Genomic DNA, 13,115 nt, shown 5'->3' on the forward strand with positions numbered 1-13,115 from the left:
GCTGGTTTCTTGTTCCCTCCCTTAGTCTGCCCCCAGCCTCTGCAGCAAACATGGCACTGTCTCTCCTCCGGTTGCAGTCAGTGCTCCTGCAGCTGCCCAAGACCCGCCTTCGATACTTTCAGGCTCGCAGCCTGGCCATGTATGAGGGGGAGGAGGAAGAGGATGGATCCATGAACTTCCCTGGGGCCCGGGTAAGGTCTCCCCTCTCTGTGTACCCCTTGCCTTCAGCAGCCCTCACAACCCTTGGAACCTCTTCGCCCCAGCCACCCCATTACCCATGCACATTGTTCGGGTAGCGGACCATCCTCCCATGGGGCAGTAGTGCCACACTCCATCTTAAAGTACTTCCCCCACCGGGTGGGGGACACTAGAAGTCACTCATGGAATTAGCTGCTCATCTGCAGCCTCCAATCCTTTGGCCACCAACGCCCATTATCTATTCAAAATACACTCTGAGCCCCTCACTAAGAAAAGCACCCCTAACCTCTAAGAGAGTAGTACACCCAACCACTCTGAAGGTACCCAGGTGCGCTTGAGAGGTCATTTAAGCCCCTTCACCAATTGTCAGTGCAGAGACAACTCTGCCTTTTTGTGCTACAGCACCCAAATTAAATTATGTATCTTTTTACCATAGTGCCTACAACTGGAGGCTAAACTTCTTTCAAGTATTTGGTACTGCTGCACATAAGTAAGCCGGGGTACTAGAAAGTAAATTTGTATGCAGGAACAGACACTGCGGTCGGTCATCGTGTAGCCCTGCCTAGTTGTGAAATACGAAATAATTAGGGTTGGGATAGGAACACAACCGTTTCATAATCTTTCTTCTGTTCAAAATCACAACAAGAGATGGTCCCCTGCCCCCCTTTTACATCTTAGTCATTTTCGATGGCACCTATTTTAATTGTATACGCGAACACCCTTATTGCTTTCTGAGAGTACAGAAGCAAGCAATGGCAACGTTTAGAAACTCATTTAGACTATTCAGTTTGTAAGTGGCAGTTAATATTGTTACTTTTCTCTGCATGCTGTCGTTATACTTCACCCTTTCTTTTGTACCTCTTCACTTGGTGATCCACCCATGGACTTTATTGCCTAAATAATGCATATGCCAGCATCCCTCTTCTTGTGTACACCTTGCACAGTGCGTTCCTACACTTTGGCACAGAGGTGACACTGCAATGATACCAGATACGGAAGGGCTTTCTCCTAAATCGCAGCAAAGACCTGGAACGAGCTCCCAGTCAACATCGGATTCTCCCCCACTCTGCACACCTTCAGGAAGAGCCTCAAGACCTGGCTCTTCGACTTCGACTGATCCGGAGCTGCACCCCCCCTCGCCTTGAGACCCTCACGGGTGATTAGCGCGCTTTATAAACCCCTATTTGATTGATTGATTGAGCTACAGCCTTCTTCTAGGGGGTGGTTTAAACTGAGATGCTAATCTGCTTTAAGAACATTGCCACCTGTTTGGCTTGGATTGCTCCCATTGAAGCAGGAAAAATGCTAATTTGCATATTGCTGGTTCCTGTCTGAGCTGAGGTGACATGGTGAGCAAACAAATGATGAAATGGGGTGTAGCCAGGTAGTTACCAGTGGCTGAGATTAGTTCAAACAGTCCATCCATTACTTTTTGATTTTACTCAATCTACATTAGACCAATCCTGTAGCCTCTAACTTCAAAGTGTACACAGATGTAGCCCATTACGTTTTTCTCCTATAGATATTTTATCTATGGAATACAGTCCCATTACCTCATTGAGTGCCGCCAAAAAGCATAGTCACCCTTAAATGAAGGATTATTTTATGCAGTGTCACACTGTTGATAATATGTGTGCCAGTTCTCTTGTAATGTCCTGAATCGTCTACTTTTGTATGTTCTAGAAAGTTACTGACTGTTATCTATGTATGTGCTTGTGTACGCATTTATATGTATATGTGCAATTTTAAGTTTAAAAGAAAATTTTATTGAATATCAAATATAACGGCAGTACAATAAAGCTTATTTAGCAAAAATAGGACAAAGTGCAATAATTATCATAAACAAAGGGAAGAGAGAGAGGAAGAGGGAGAAAAAAGAAAGAGGCGGGGGAGAAAATATCAAATGATATAACAGAGTTTATGCAGTTAAATGTAGCAGTTGGCATATGAGAAATCCTCTAATAAAACTATATAAAATAACAAAGAGAAAAATCACCATATACCAAAATTAACCTTATTAACATCATTAACATCAAGGAGGTTTGGGAACCTCTTCAGTGCGAGGAGCATGTAAAAGTGAGGATTGAGCGGACCTGTTCAAAAAGTCAGTGATGGGCAACCATAATAAATCTCAAGTGTAATGGGGTAAACATAGGCCCTGTCTAATCTGTGATTATAACAAACTCCATACCACCAGGCTTGGAAAGAGACATCCGAAGCGGTCTTCCAAGACTTAGTGATCTGTTGGAAAGCTACAGCTATAAGTAAGTCAACAATGGAGGTATTAACAGCGGAGGAGGACCAAATCTCAGAAAGACTACCTAAGAAAATATGAGAAAGAGTAAAGGGGAAATGAGTAGAAAAAATAATATTGATTTGATTCCACACCCTAGACCAAAAAGTAGAAATCGCTGGACAAGTAAATAACATGTGCTTAAGATCCGCTACTGCACAAGCACCAGACCAGCAGGTGGTAGGGATAGAGGGATCAATTGTATGTAATTTGGCAGAAGTAATCAGAAGTCTATTGTATATAAAAAATAAAGTTTGAGTTGTATTCGCTGCTCTAGAGGATTTCCTTATCTTGATCCAAATTTTTCCAATCACTTTCTATTTTAGAATTATCTCGAGTAAGAGAAGGATCTCGCAGTTTTTTATAAATTTGAGAAGCAGAGGATGAAGAAAGTAAGAAGGGAAGAGTGATAGGAGAAGAGATGGAATGAGTGACAGAAGAAATAAGGGCCTCATAACTATTTTGAGGAGCAATACACAATGATCGAAATTTGGATTCAAAAGAGAATGGTAGAGAAAAGCGAGCTTGAAGTACAGAGAAGGTAAGACAAGTACCATCCTGAAAATGTTGGTGAGTCCACTTGAGACCGAGATCCCTCCAACCCTTCCAAAAAAGAGTCTTATTGTTAATCTTAATAAGAGGATTGTACCAAATTGGGGAAAGTAAAAATGTGAGCGATCATCAATACCATCCAAAAAAAGAGGAGAAAATATTTTACGGGAGTTTTTGAGAATAGGGAGAGAAAACTTCTGCTGAATTTGAGGCAATAATACAAATTCTTCAAAAGTGAAAGGGTGAAAAAAGGAGGATTCAATCTCTACCCATAATGGTTGAGAGGAGAGATCAGACATATGTTCGGATAACAAAGAAACAGAATGATTAAGAAAAAATGAAGTGTGATATGAGGAAAAATCAGGAAAATTAACTCCACCCAAATGTTTAGGACACTTAAGTTTTGCGAAAGACATCTTAGCTTTCTTATTCTGCCACAAGAATTTTGATAAAACAGAATAAATATTTTTATAACAGGATTTAGGAATATTAACTGGGAGATTTGAAATTTAACGTTACCGTATCTTTAATAGAGGGAGTAAACCATAAACCCAAATATTTGATCTTAGTTGGGCTCCAATGAAAGGAGGACATTAAGAAATCTGCATGAAAACAACATTTATTTAGGGGAAGAATCTCACATTTATCAACATTTTGTATCCAGACACCTGTGCAAAATCAGAGACTTCTGATAGAAAAGCTGGGATAGAAATTTGGGGATGAGAAATTAATAAAAGAATATCATCTGCAGAAGCAGAAATTTTTAAATGTCTATCACCATAAGGAAAGCCTGTGATACGATCATTCAGTCGAATTTTTGTAAGAAAAGGTTCCAATGCTAAAATAAACAATAGAGGAGAAAGAGGACATCCTTGTCTAACACCTCTGAAAAGAGGAAATGAAGAAGAAATAAGGCCATTGGCTAATATAAAGGACCTAGGAAAGGAATACAATAACGAAATATAGGAAAGGAATTTTGGACCGAAACCAAACCAAACAAGGGTTGAGAAGATAAATTGCCAATTGACCCTTTCAAACGCTTTTTCAGCGTCTAATGCAACGGCAGCTAATGAGTGTTTATAGGAAAAGGACTTGCTAAGAACATTAAAAAATAGACGGGTATTATCAGAAAGATGACGACCCTTGATAAAACCGCATTGTCCTCTTCCAATTAATTTAGGTAAAATTTTGTCTAAAAGAAGCGCGAGAATTTTGGCAAATATCTTGTAGTCTAAGTTAATTAAAGAAATAGGCCTATAATTTTTACATAAAGTGTGATCCTTATTCTCCTTGGGAAGAAGACAAATCAAAGCTTCTTGAAAGGTGCCTTCAGATTTTTGGAAGATATAAAAAAGGAAAATAGTTGATGAAGCTTAGGAACAAGTACCTTGGAGAAATGTAAATAAAATTCTATAGTGAAGCCATCCGGCCCAGGGGCCTTCCCTTTTTTAAGGACTTGGATGGATTCCAGAATATCTTTAGGACAAATATCAGATTCTAAGGAAGAGAAATCTATATCTGGAACGGAAGGAGAGGGAATGGAGGACAAATAATGATCAATGTCAGAAATTAACGGAAGGAATTCCGGAGTGTAAAGAGTTTGATAAAAGGTAGTAAACTTCGTCAGAATATCTTCATCTTTATGAAGCGTGATATTAGCAGAGTTAACAATAGATTCAATTTTAGTGCGTTCCTTTTTAACTTTGAGATAATTAGCAAGGAGGTTGCCAGCTTTATTTTGTGCACTATAATATTTAGCACTAGATTTAAGTAGATATAAATTTGCAGATTCCGTAGACAATTTATTGAAAGAGAATTTTGCCTTAAGAAGGGAATCTAAGTCAGATTGAGAATTAGTTAAATAATAAGAATGTTCCAGTTGCTTAATTTGCATTTTAAGTGATTGTAAAGACTGAGAGGCTGTACGTCTTTTTTGTGCAACAAATGAAATAATGAAATCTCTAGAGGCAGCTTTAAAGGTGTCCCATAGCAATTGAGGGGATGTCTGAGAAGATTCATTTTCGATAAAAAACAAGGATGCAAAATTAAGGAAAGCAGGTGTAAATTTAGGATCCAATAGGAGCAAATTATTAAATCTCCATCTCCGAGTACCCTTTGTGGGGGGAAGTAAGTCTAGACGTAAGGAAACTGGGGCATGGTCAGAGATGAGAATGGAGCCTATGTCAGAGTGGATAATGTGTTGAGTCAGAGCTTTAGGAATACAGAGATAGTCAATCCGAGATTGGGAGGAGTGAACAGGTGAATAATAAGTGAATTCTTGTAATGTAGGGTGGCAAAGTCTCCATGAATCAACAAGAGATCTTTGTGATATAGTGGAAGTAAATTGAGTATGTGTGGAAGAGGGTGAAAATGGAGAATGAGACCTTCTATCTAAAAGGGGATCCATAATCATGTTTCAGTCCCCCCCAAAATAAGATAGTCATCAGTATACTGCATCAATAGAGAGAGACTCTGTGGCCAAAACAATTTGTCTTGCAAGGTGGGCGCATATAGATTGAAAATAGTTAAAGGAATCTTATCAATCAACAAAGATACTGCAACCCAACTGCCATCAGAATCATTATCTTGGTTTATAAGTTTGACATTTAACCGTTTATGGCAGAGAATAGCAACACCATTACGTTTCCCTGAACCAGGAGATGCAAAAACATGGCCACCCCAATTACGACGTAGCTTAGCAATTTCAGCCTCTTTTACATGAATTTCTTGTAATAGCACAATATCTCCCTTTAAATTTGCTAGATGAGACAAGACCCGTTGTCGTTTAATGGGAGAACCCAAACCTTTAACATTCCAAGATAATTTGTTTAACGACATTTTAAAAATATAAAATATAGCAAAACACTATGAGGACATCAATTATATACATGAGTAAAAAGTAAAACATCATAAGATAATTTGAGAAATTAAGAATAGAAATAGAGGAATATTGTCGGAATGAAGCAGAAAATGACGTAAAAATAAAAAGTAGTAACCTAAGGAGATTGAAAATAAAAAGCCTGAAAAAGTAAAAGATAAAATTAGAGATAAAAGGGGAAAGAAAGACAAAAAATAGAAAATAGACCACAAACTGGAGAATGGAGAAAGATGATAAATCAAGAAGATAGAAAAAATCGAGAGAAAACAAGAAGTCAAGAAGCAAAACAGCAAAAACAATGTACACGATATATGTGTAAGAAGAAAGAAGGGTGAGGAGGGACAGAAAAAGAGAAAGATGAAAAAGAGCCAAATATAAAGTAAAGAATACAATATAGCACCAACAATTGATAATAAACAGAAGTCAAAGAAACAGATTACAAAAACACAATAAAAAATATCAAAAGGACATACCACAGGTAAACATTGAAGATGGGGGGGGGTGAAGCCACATGAGAAAAGCAAGCACACCAGACGGACAACCCCAGAACGGAAGAGGGCACGAGGAACAACGACCTCCAGGAATAACGAAGGAATAAGAGGTAAGGGATCACAAAGTGCGTCTATGAAGGAAACAGGAAAAGAAAAAATGTTAACCAACAATATCACATACTGGACCAAAAATACCAAAAATGAGACTAAAACATATAACAACAATCAAATGATAACTCAAACCAGAAAGTTATGATCGAGACATGTCCATGGACTCATCCCTGCAAGTATTCAAAAAGTGTTGGAGAAGTGCAGGATCTTCATATAGTTAATTGTTTTGTTATTATAAGTCACTTTGAACAAACAAGGATGAAATAAACCCTAGCGAGCATTCAAATAACGGAGTGCAGGTCTCATATCCAAAAAATTCTTCCGACGATCCGCTGTGGCTTTAGAACAGTCTTGAGCAAAGAATAAATTAGAGCCATTCCAAAAAATTGTTCCTTTTTGTTTGGCAGCCTGAAGAACTCTTAGCAAATCGGTGTATTCCAAAAAATATAAAATAACACCCCTAGGTTTCACAGAAGAGGACGCAGCAGAAGAAGAACGTGGACTTTGCCCTAGACAATGAGCTCGCTGGATGTTGAGAGGAGGCAATTCAGGAAAACCGAGAAGCTTTGGTAGGAAGGATCGAAAAAATGACAAGGGATCAGAACCTTCAAGGCCTTCCAAAAGACCATAAATGCATAGATTATTACTAGTTTCGTTGGTAAGCGACTTGTGCATTAGGATACATATTCTTGGTCCTAAGGTGTTACTCACTCATCACCTCTTCATCAATCTTATTTCACTTTGGACTATTTCTGTTGTTTCCTACACTCTTTTTTCGGTGATATTAGTGTCTTGCTTCACATTTTCACAACTTCTCTAATTTCTTTGACCTTTTCCTTCGGTTTTCACTTCGGGTAGGCTTTCGGACCTGATGCAAAAGCTGGTACCTTGGCTTAAGGTTTCTATCCTTCGCTGAATTCAGGTACATAGTTGTCTGTTCATCTAACATGTTTTTAATATATGAATAAATCTGATATGAGTTTTTGTATGATTTTAACAGCCCTGAAGAAGCCCATGTTTGGGCGAAACGCGTTGGCTGTGGATATGACAACATCATTGCAATAAAGAAGAAACTTGAAAAACTATTCAGTTTTGTGTATACTATGACAACTCTGTAATATCACACTGTATTAGCCACTTCACTCTCGCGTTGCCTCTCATATTCTGTGTTCATAGATTATTACGCCTATTTCGGTTTTCCAAATTTTCAACTTGCTGTGTAAGATGTAAGATCTCCCTTCTCATACCAGGAACTTGATCCGTGATAGCTTGAATAGATTCCACTTGAATCTCAAGAGCATCAACTTTTTTCTCTGTGTTGGACCAATTGTCTTCAACGTTCTGAAGGCGAAAGTTAGTTTCTGTCATGTATGGCTTGAGAGAGCGTATTTCCTCTAGCAAAAGCTCCATTGAGATTGTAGATGAAATAGTAGGAGGAGATGGAGGATTAACCTTTGTTCGCTTACCAGAAGAAGAAGGGGAAGCAGAAGGAATTTTAGAGACTGGTTTAGAGCTGGAGCCCGGTGTAGCAGAGGGTAAGAGTTTAGAGCTGACGGAGTCAGTACCAGTCTCCTCCATAGTATCCTGTAGTATACTGAAAGGATTAGAGTCCTCCATTGACGTATTTTTGGTGTGTTGGACGTTACCACGATTGGTACGAGACATGGCCATCCAAACCAAAAGAAATGCACAAAAAGATTTTAAAATAGAGCTAAAAGTCACAGAGAAATTAAGGATGCGCAGACAAAAAAGATAAAAAACAGCAATTTACTGGTCAAAAGATGTAAACTGATGAAAAAATGCTCATATTCAAAACACTGCAGCAGTAACCCATGAGCACAAGTGCCTCAAAATATATTCTGAGTGAATTCCAAATAAAACAGCGCTTGGCAGAAAGCAACTTCCAAGAAACAGGAACAAATGCGGCCATATACGCTCACCTTTAGACATATGAGCGTCAGGGTATGAGGAGAAATTTCAGCTGTAAAAAGCGGGAAACCGGAACACTCAAAATGGCAGCGCGACTTTCATGAAGCCGCGAGTAGAACCAAGGCTTAAAATCCAGCTGAGGCAGTCATCTCTGGAGTCCGCGGACGTTACGGGCAATGCAGGCGGGATTCCCAAACATGTTCCCACCGCCGAAAGATCCAAAGCGAAGAAAGAATGCCCTGGAGGGATTCCAACGCGCTACCCCATCACGGAGCACCGACGGGCGGCGGCCATTTCCCTCGGCTTCCAAGCCACGCTCCCTATATGTGCAATTTTAAATGTCTATAGTTGCGTAGGATGGCTTCTGGAAGTGTGTACTTGCATGTGTAACTGTGCGTCTACATACACATATCGCTTAGAGATAACACACACAAATCTAGCCGGGTAGAAATGCTATTTCCAAGCGTTAGTACATTAAAGGCAGATAGTTTGCCTTCAACAATGCACGTTATAAATATCACTTCGCCTTATGGCAGTTTATGATTTATAAATGGCAGCTGTGTTAAGAAATATATTGTTTGCATTAAGAGATATATTATGTGAAACTACTGATTATCATTTTCAACGTCAGTTGCTCTAACTCTTGCAAATGCGAGACCTGTTGCATTGCAAATACTTGTTTAACTTTAGCCACACTGCACAGCATCCCGGATACTGTGCAGTTTGACTAGAAAACATTGGGAAAGCCAACAGGTCACAAAAGCGAGACCTATTGGCTTTACCAACACTTCTTTCTTTCCTTCCCCACCCTTGTTTGCCACCAAGTCAGGGGCAGGAAGAAATACTCTCTGTCCTATGTGCTGGTATTTCTTTTCCTCTGTAATAAGTTCCAAGTCTTATGACTTCGAGCACATTCAAGCTTCAATCGCACTCATGCAGAAAATCAGATTATAATCAAGTCGTTTGCAGAAAGAAACACTTTTTGGCTCCAGTCCACATCTCTTTTATCATCCAACTGAAAAATGTCTCCCTGGCTTGCACGTGTGGGCTGTATCCTGGCGCGGAGCGTCCCGAAGAGGGCGGTGTTTATGTTATGCCGCTCGGCATTTACACGGAGCGGTCCAAATTCGGACCTTTAATTGCTCTACTTCTGCCGTTATTTGGCAGGACAAATGTTTCCCCTTCCAACAGGGAACTCTAAGGGACTCTCTTTGGAGTGTATCAGGCACAAAATGCAGAATTAAGCGGCTAATTCCTTGATACCGTATTCTACGTAGGAAAGAAAATTACCGTCCAACATGAGCTTGCTTTCTAAATAATTGGGAAAGAAGAGCAAGCTAATGACGTCTGTGGGAAGGGAAATCACGTTTAGAAATTCCAAACGGGTTTATTTTCTTTTTGTACCGATGAGGTAATTTTCCTCATTCGTTGTTAATTAGTAGCACACTGTGGTGTGTTTCCTCCTGGACATGGTGGTGTACTATGGTGGTTAGAGCACGAAACAACATCGAGCCTTTCGAATAATCAAGAACATTTAACTTAATGACGACATTTCTTCTTTTGTTGAGTTTGCTAAATGGAAAATCAGGATCATTTTAAAGAAACATTATATTTCTGCAACAAAAGCAAGCCTTTGCAAATACAATAGATTTTACCTTGCCCAACCTTCTATCCAAAACCCTGGCATTGTCGAAGCGATATATGTTCTGTGTTTTGGAAAAGTTAGATATGCTTGCTCACTAGCGTACATGTTACATATGTTGATCTGATGTCTCTCTTCCTTGATCTTGCTTGAACTTTAATGTATCACAAATTATTTATTTTCGTGTTTTTTTCATACAATGGCTGCCCACAATAAACCAGTATTTTTTGTGATTAAGTCAGGGCCAGCATTATTCTATAGTGGGCACCATCAGGCCATGCAGCCTCACAATATGTCTTAAGTGACCCGTGTAGGAAGGTAGGATCTGACTGCATGGTTACCCCCACTTTTTGCCTGGTGTTTTGCTGGTTTTTGACTAGTCTGACTGGGATCCTGCTAATCAGTACCCCAGTCTATCTACTTTCTCCCTAAATTGGTTGTGTTATGTGCTTAGGTACAGCCCAGATTGGATACTGGGGTATCCTTGTCAGTCTGTAGTATATGATACACATGTACCCAGAGCATAGGTGCCCCAGAGGCCTCCCATGGGCTGAAGCATGTATTATGCCACCCATGAGAGGCCATGCAAAATAGACCTACAGGCCTGTAATTGCAGCCTGTGTAAGATGGTGCATGCACCACTTACTTTAGATATAGGTTTGCTATATCTATAGGTCACTACACTTAAAACCTATATGTCACCTCTAAAGCAGGCCTTGACAATCCTGAAGGCAGGGTGCTGGATTCTACGTGAGAGGGTGCGCCTGCATGAGCAGAGCACCCTGCAGCCTTCAGAGACCATTCTCCCGGGTTGACGGTGACGCAGCCAAATATATATGTAGAGGTGCATTATGTGCTCGCGTAAAATGCTATCTCGAAAACAGCTGCAACAAACCATGTAGTGTTTGGTATCAAACCGGGGAGGTAGGATTCCACCCTTCAGAAGCAATCTTCATGAGGTCCCTGGTCTTCCCGGTACCAGCCTTCTCGACCCGGACAGCACAAAATGGTTGCTGCCGACCAGAGACACATTTCTGCCCTCCTGCTGCTGAGCCAAGCTCCAGCAGAGGAAGGCAGCACAATAGGCATCCTGTCACAGGGAAGTGTGACCACCTCCCAGACAGGATTTGGTGTATTGGGGCTGGGTGGGTGACTGGTGATGGTTCATGGTAGGCCTCCCCCACTCACGCGGGCCAGACATATATGGACCAATACACGGTTCCCCCACCTGATGTTGGGGAGGGCACGGGGATCACCCCCCGCTTCCATGACCCCTCAGCCCACCGTGGATCTGGAGATGATCCTCAAGGCCATTCAGGACTCCAGGGAGGCCGTGGATGCCAAAGTTGATGGTCTCCGTGTGGCCCTCTCCCTACTGCGCCAAGACCTCCGAAATGTTGTGGACAGAGTGACCAAGGTGGAGACACAGATCTCCATAAATGAAGATGAGATTGCTACACTCAAACCAAGGGGCATATTTACAAGCAGGCGATAAAAAATTATCGCCGCTTTTGCGGCCGTTTTTGGCCGAAAAGCGGCGATAATTTTATCGCCTAATTAGCAAGGCCACGCTGATGCGTGGAACCTTGCTTTAGCGTCAGGATTCCTAACGCCCAGCTTTGCATCTCTAATGAGATGCAAAGTGGGCGTTCCTTACCTAACATGACAGGAGAAATGTCGCTAAGCGACATTTCTCCTATCATCAAACTCCACGCTATGAAGCATAGCAGCAGGAAAAGTAGCGATAACCCCTGTTATCGCTACTTTCCATACGCCTGCTTCAGGACTGACTTAGCCATGATATCCTATGGAAGGTGGATATCATGGCTAAGTTTGTGAGTCCCTATCAGCAAGCTAACGCCACATTGCGTGAGATTATCGCTGGGTTTCCAGCGATAATCACACGTTAGGCAGTTAGCGTGAGGATTTTTATTGCTGAAGAGATAAGCGTTGCTAATAGCAAGCTATCTCAGCGATAAAAATCCAAGTTACCCGGCGATAATTATCCTCACGCTAAGAGCGCTGAGCGATAATTATCGCCGGGTGTTGCTGATATGCCCTCAAGTATCTAAACTCTTGACCTCGGTTGCGGTTCTTTCTGAATGGGCGGAGGACGCCAAAAACCGCTCAAGATGCAACAATCTCTGCCTCATGGGCCTGTCTGAATCCCTGGAGACCCCGGCCCTTGCCGAGAATCTGGAGCGTGCTATGGGAGATTTTTTTTGATACAGCTCTTGATGTTTTACTTTTAAGAAATGTTATGTATTTTATTTTTTATTAAAATTTTTATTACAACCACATTATGATGTCTGCTTAATCCTTCCCAGGTCATGTCATCCTGTCATCTGCTGGAGCATTAGCAAGGCATCAGTGGGTACTTTGGAGTCTTGTACATAAAATGCTGGTAAAGAACCAGCGTAAGTGCTTGAACATTGGTAGAATGTTTGTGAAAAAGAAAATTGGTGCACTTCCTCTCAGCCATGGAATGATGCCAGTGTAACTGAGGCCGATATATGAGAAAGGATTTAGAAATTCTTAACGGTCCGAATCACTATTTCAGGCCATAAAAAAATGCAAAACTGACTTTCCTAATGGCATATGTGGGATTGCAAAATGCGATTTCTATTGGGTATTATCAAAATAGGAAATCTCAAATAAGGATTTCCTATTTGCAATTTTCTTACCTCCGGAACATGGCATTTCCTAATTGCAACTATTAAAAAAAAGGGCACTTAGGAAATGCTATTTCCAGTGAATCACAATAGGTGGTAACCAGGTACAAACTAAAAAATACCCCCAAAATGCATCAGGCTCTTTCAGAATAGCAGAATGCCTATAGATCTGTCTCATAAAAAGTTAGAGTGTACATGGTTTACCAAAAGTAATCTGCTTTCCCCTCAGGCAGGGTTAATCTCACCCCAAGAGAGTTTGGCAATAGTTGAACTCAAAAGTAGGGTGGGCATGTGAGCTACCGCCCCTCCCACCCGTGAGGATTCTGGTGACACTCCGCTGAGAAGAAGG

This window comes from Triturus cristatus, chromosome 9 (genome assembly GCF_964204655.1).
Source record: "Triturus cristatus chromosome 9, aTriCri1.1, whole genome shotgun sequence".
In the NCBI taxonomy this organism is placed as follows: Eukaryota; Metazoa; Chordata; class Amphibia; order Caudata; family Salamandridae; genus Triturus; species Triturus cristatus.